General features: G+C 44.5%; 1 pseudogene; it reads left to right on the top strand.

The window, feature by feature from the left end:
- Positions 1 to 6123: 6123 nt before the first annotated feature.
- On the top strand, positions 6124 to 6300 carry LOC135906810 (U2 spliceosomal RNA; annotated as a pseudogene).

Below are 6300 nucleotides of genomic sequence, written 5' to 3' on the forward strand. Positions count from 1 at the left end.
TGGAGTTCCGATGTGTTTTCTTTAGTGATTTCGCAGTATCCACCGGAAGTGTTGCGGGCTCCCCAATTTTTTAGGTCAGGCTGCGAGCAGTGAAATAGAAAACCCAGGTTCATGGGAACTCGTGAAGTGTGAGCGTGGAGCTCAAGTGTTAAGTGTTACGCGAGCTTTGGTAGTTGAGCAGCAAGTGTTTAGTCAGCTTTGGTAGCTGAGTGCAAAGTTTTTCTTACTTATGTGTGTGTGTTACTGTGCTGTCCTTGAAGTGCTATATAAATCACGTTCTGTTTCTCCATGTATCATACGTCCTGCAAGTCTGTCTGCGACATGTCCCACGCCAAATCACCTCGAGTTAACTACCGAAGCGAAGAACGAACCTTGAACTTTACCTATTTGTTCTTTGTACGTACAGACTGCAACACAGCACGAATAAACGATTGGTGCGTTTTTTTATGTTCTTACTGCGAAAGTGTTTACCTCTAGCCCCGTATGAATGAGACGCATGTGTGCTATCGTAGGCGGGGGGGGGGGGGGGGGAGAGATATCTGGGCTGGCTAACGTCCCCGTAGGGAACAAAAACGCCTTGCGGCAAAGCCAACTTTATTACGAATGCTCTGCAGAAAACAACTCTTGTTTTATCAAAACTATTCAAACTATATCGATTTTATGTTGTTAGCTTATTGTGAAAATGCTTGTACTGTGAAGTGTTTCCTAGACACGAAAGTGTAAAATGCTTTTTTTTTTTCATTTTTGAATTGTTAGCTTACTCTGGAAATGTTTGTATTACCCAGTGGTTCTTACAAACGAAGGGTTTGTAATGTGTTTGTAATATTCAAATTGTTAGCTTGTTGACGAAATGTTCGTGTTGCCCAGTGTTTTCTCTCCTCTTGACTAAGGGCGTTCTGAATGTATGCCAAGAGTTTACGCGTTTTTCAGTTTTTTTTTCGTTTATTTATTTAGTATCTTAAGAGCCATGCGGTCATTTCTTTTTTTAGCATATTCGCTCGACTTTTGAAACAAATAAAAGTGATGTTTACATGTATTGCCTTTGTACCTGTGAGTGCATCTTGCCAAGGAGCAAGCGCGGGGGTGGGAGGAGCAGTGATAAAAAGGGTGCGAACTGCATAGCTTGTGCATATAAGCGCGAACGCGGTAAGGGCTTCTGGTAGAGCACACTCAGTACACATAGACGTTTAATTTTATACCGGAATAGTTAGTTAGGCTTATCTATTTGCGGCTGCGAACAGGGTAGTCGCCTTGTTTTTTTGTTCAACATAGCAGCGGGGAAGGAGCCGCACTCATAACTTCGTCGTTGCTCGCCACGAGTACCGCAGCCCCCTCTCTTGTACAGACCACCGTTCGATGCCACTGTTTGATGCCACTGATGAACCCTTCTCGACAGGAAAGTGTCATTTACGGGTGCAATTTTTCCTTCACCTGCGTTTGCGAGAAATCGTTGGCACCAGCCTTCGTCATAGCGTCCGCATTTTGCTTCATTCACGTTGGCCTTCACCTGTGTTTGACACGTGCGCGCTCGCCGCAGTTGTGACGCAGACCGCGCGGGCTTGTGTAAGGCGACGTGACGAAAAAGCGTAAATTGATTCGCGCTTTAGCTGGGCCTTCCTTCCGTTAGTGGCTTTCGGTGATTCTCTGTCGGTAGTGCGTTGAAAACTTTCCTGCACGTGATGACTCTACGTGACAGTGTGAAGCTACAGTTTAGCAGACCAAGAAAAAAAAAGAGATTGGGCAGAGCACTCTGACCTGTCACGGCGTTAGTTAGGCAGGCATTTATTTAGTCGGTATTTAGGTCATTAAATAGCTAGTCTGTCGGTTGGTTGGTCCGTCAGTGGGCCAGTCGCGAACAAAAATGTTTTGTCTCACTCTCTTTGGCGCTGTCTTTGATAATTTTGATAAAAGTAAATAAAAGATTTTTAACTGAAGTAATGAGATGACGTGCTGTAGCGAAACGCCGAAGTTAGGTCGCGAAACGAGGCGCATACGGCCAGCTAAACTAACTTCCGTATGCGAACAGTGTTGTCGCCAACAACGATCTTGGTGCACCGAAACTGAAATTTTCAGAAAAATTTTCCAAAATGCATTTGCTTTCTGTTAATGCGGTGCTCAGACTTACCGACTCCGTGTGCTTCGTCTGAACTGCGCCACTATAGTGGCGTAGTTCAACCCAAGCACACTAGCAAGATACTGGAGGCGCTGTAACGCCTCCAGTTGAGATTGCTTGCGATGGCGTGCTTATGTCGTACTACCCTTGGCTGTGCAAATATATACAAAACCTTAACTGTCACACCCACTCACACACACACACTCTTCGTGGAATGTGGCTATTCGCGCCGTCCTTTCTGTCTACCCGTGTTTTCACAATGCAGCTCAGTGTGCCCTGTAAAGGTTTCAATGGCGCAGTCACACCCGATTGCCTTTCCCCGCATTTGCCTCAACTGCGGTGTATATATATACACCCTTCTTGTTTTGCTGGAGGTGAGCGTTCTGAACACGCACACCAACGTTTCCATTGAGCGGCTATCTGCAATTGGTCAGAAAAGAATGTCGTGTAAAATAGCGCATATTCTCTATAGAAAAACATTGCCACGACGTGATAGACCTATGCGCGGAGAGTCATCTCTCCGCGCATAGTGTTGTTTTAAACTATTTCGAACGTTTGTGCTCCGTCAAAACAAAGGCTAACATTGCCTGTGTGCAGGTTCAAGGCCGGGATTAATGCAGATACGAGGAAAAGCGTTTGACTGGTTTTCAAGCCAGCTTTTGCGGAATGTCGGTGAATTAAACCCTTACCGGGAGCGTCATTTCTGTGTCTTCTCTGCCTTAAGAGGTCGGATCGAATGTATACAGAGACAAGGGATGGACTTTGAGCTTGCTCCTTAGAGAAGCGGTATACAGCGTGCCATTTGACATCGAAAACATTGCACAAACCTGATAAAATTATGGCTGGCACAGATGTTTACACTAACGAAGTGACAACCACTGCCCTTATAATTTAACTCCCCGCACCTCACTATATTCAGTAAATTACGTTTTATTTAGACCCGGCATATCCTTTTAAAATTTGGGTGTGTTCAGATAAGGACAGACTCTTTTTAGTTTTCAGCAAATTTTTTTATGTGAGGTGGGAGAATGTCTCTTTAGAAAGGAGTCAACCTTTATTTTGCGATATTTAGCACGAATTTGTTGAGAACATTTTTCCTATTTCACTAAAGGTGAAAAATAGCGTTTTGACGATTTGCAGAGTTTACCAATTCAAAGGCCTATAAATCTAAAATTACCGAATTGTACCTAGACAAATCTTTTTCGGTAATTCTAAATCACTAGTACTATTGGTCCATGGGGAGGTTAATTTATTTCACCCGTCGTTTATTCTTCAAAAATTGCCAAACTTAGTTTTTTTTTTTGTGAGTGACCTCGAAATGAGGGGTTTTCTTGGCCCATTTTAGGCTAAGGCTATGAAACTGAAAAACGTTTCTTACAAATCTACAAAGTATTTGACGCCTACTAAAAAAAGAAGTATGCAACTACACTACGTATTTCTTCCGTTATAAAATGCCAAAATCGCAAAAATTGCAAAGATTGGAGAATTTCAGATACGTTTAAAAATAATCATGTCCGAGTTTTATGAAAAATTTTATAGAATACCCACCCAGGATTGGTAAATCTAGCATTGTAAAAACTGGTTGCATTATTTCATTTTAAATGCAAAATTGAGCCTTTTTTAAGACCCATGTATGAGACCCATCCCAACAATGGGTCACGTTCTAATAATGAAATGAAAATAAAATCACTCTCATATTGAATTCTGAACCCATTCGTTTTGTTGTAGTAGAGTGACTCAGATGGTGTCTTTTTTGCCTCTTTCGAGTCATGTAATGAGTTCAGCTTGAGTTTTCAGGGTTCCCGCATCCATATTCCTACTACAGTACGCTGCGGTAGCAAGCACGGGAGAGCGCGTAGAGCAAGTTTTTTAAGACTAGTCGCGGGATCCCATTTCTGACATTGATCTCTAACTACATGTGCCATCTGAAGTGCTTCCCGTGTACGTGAGCGATCCGTAAGCCTAGTGGGAAAGCGCAATGACGCACTGCCGTGTACGAGCCAGCCAGATCAGAACAGTCGCAAAACGGGTCCCAAATATTTTTCACTTTCACACGCATGCTAACATTAGGCACAAAAATTCTTCCACACCGCGGAACTGCGACTACGTTTCAAACGCAGATTTTTTTTCACACACAAGAAATCTTAACTGAGTGTGATGCCTAGTTCTAGCATTACTAAATGAGTCTCAAAATGCGACCAATAAATGGATCCCTCATACCACATAAAGCGCACAAAAGCAAATGCCGTACGCAAAGAAAAGCAGTGTTGTGAAAAGGGTTCCATAGCTTTTCACTTCCAATTTGCGAAAAATTGGTCCACCGTACTGCCGGATGAAGTAAAATGATACCACGGGCAAAGCGCGCAAATTAACATCTTCAATTGAGTTGTATCGCAAAGAAAGTAGACATGGAGCTACGCCCTCATTAGCGACGACGTCTGCCACTACTCGCCACGTGCTTGCTTGACTCTGACAAAAATAGAGGTGCACATTGAGGATTATGCTCCAATTTACATCCAACTAACACACGTGATCAAGCGACAGAGCAGCAGCCCAATTTGAAGTATCGCTTCCAACTGCACGAGTTGTAATTCCAGGTTCCATGCCAGGAGCTAAACTGGCTTTACCTTCTGGCGAAATTGGGGCATTGACCTCTCCCCGGTTGTCAGTGAAACACTAGGTCTGATATGCTTGCTTTCCCCTTTCCATGATCAGCTTGGGGACGGAATATGGATTTGTGTCAACCTCATACTGCTCCGAGGCGGTGCTGTGCCGACACGAACCACCGGATTGGTTAATTGGAATATTACCTGTTTCCCTAACGGGTAATCTAGGGAAGATGGAGGCTTTTTTTTAAGAAACACCCCCGTGTGTGGTGTGTGTGCTCTCCCGGGACGATGTAGTCTGCCCTGAAGTGTAGCTCGCGCTACGGGAACGATGTACTGAGGTCGATGCTCCAGCCAGTACGGATACCTTATGCGTTTTTCTGTAAATAATCTTGCCCTCCCCCCCCCCCCTATGTGAATAAACCCCCTGTTCTATTCCTCCAGCCTCCTGACGTCGTACTCATCAAAACGTCAGCAACTCTCGCCGCGAAAGTTCGGACGACAGCGTGGGCCCGCTTAGCATCCGTGTGGCGCCCCGGTGGCGTAGACCAGAGAGAGACCCTCAGAACTTCGGAACCCAGACTGCCAGACTCCGGAACCACGATCCCCGAATCCTACACGCCTTTAAAAAAGTCCATATAAGCCTCTTACTTTTTCGCTTATTGTCGATCAAAGATTATTTAACATCGGTTTGCCTTAACTTCGTGTGAGAGATAGTATAGATGCGGAGTAAAAGGGTTAACGCGTATAAAACTGCATTCTTTATACGACGTGGTTTTAAAGTTTGCAAAGCTTTGCGACTCGATAACGAGATTTATGCACCTTGTCTACGTAAGTATTTCTTGTGTGTGAAAAGAAAACCTGTGTTGGAAAAGTAGTCGGAGTTCCGTGGTGTGGAAGAATTTTTGTGCATAATATAAAAATTTAGGTGAAAATGAAAAGTATTTGGGGCTCGTTTTGCAGCTGTACTCATCTTAACATACCTAGCTGGCTCATCCACTGCAGTGGCGTCATTGCACTTTCCCACTAGGCTGGTGCATCGTTCATGTGCACTGGAAGCATCTCAGATGGCAGACGTAATTATAAATCAATACCAGAAATATCTTAGCGCGACTTGTCTTAAAACGAGCCATTCCACTCTGTGAAAGTGGATGACCAGCAAAGCTGTTTAGCATTGTGTTTAGCAAGCTGTTTAGCAGAGAGGTGACACAAAATTTTGAACGTAGGTACGGACTCATTTACCGTGATTTTCATATACATTCGCGCGGGCGAACCATTCGCCCCGAGCAACCGGAGGAAACTAGACACGCAAGACGTTTCGACGGGACCGCCACCACGGGAGAGCGGAAGGAAAGGAAATGCCAAGCGCTTGGAACGCCGACAAAGAAAGGGCGCTGCGAACGTAGACGTGGCCGACGCGGCTCAAAGATCTCTTCTTATGAGCTTAATATCCGACACGGGTTGTATTTGGACCCAAGATATTTAACTTATTTTTGCAAGTTGGCGGACTGCTTGAAGCCTGCTTCGCCTCCACCGCGGTCGGCTTGATATTGCAGCATCTTCAGGATCGACCCACGGTTT

This window comes from Dermacentor albipictus, chromosome 1, assembly GCF_038994185.2.
Source record: "Dermacentor albipictus isolate Rhodes 1998 colony chromosome 1, USDA_Dalb.pri_finalv2, whole genome shotgun sequence".
NCBI classification, from domain to species: Eukaryota; Metazoa; Arthropoda; class Arachnida; order Ixodida; family Ixodidae; genus Dermacentor; species Dermacentor albipictus.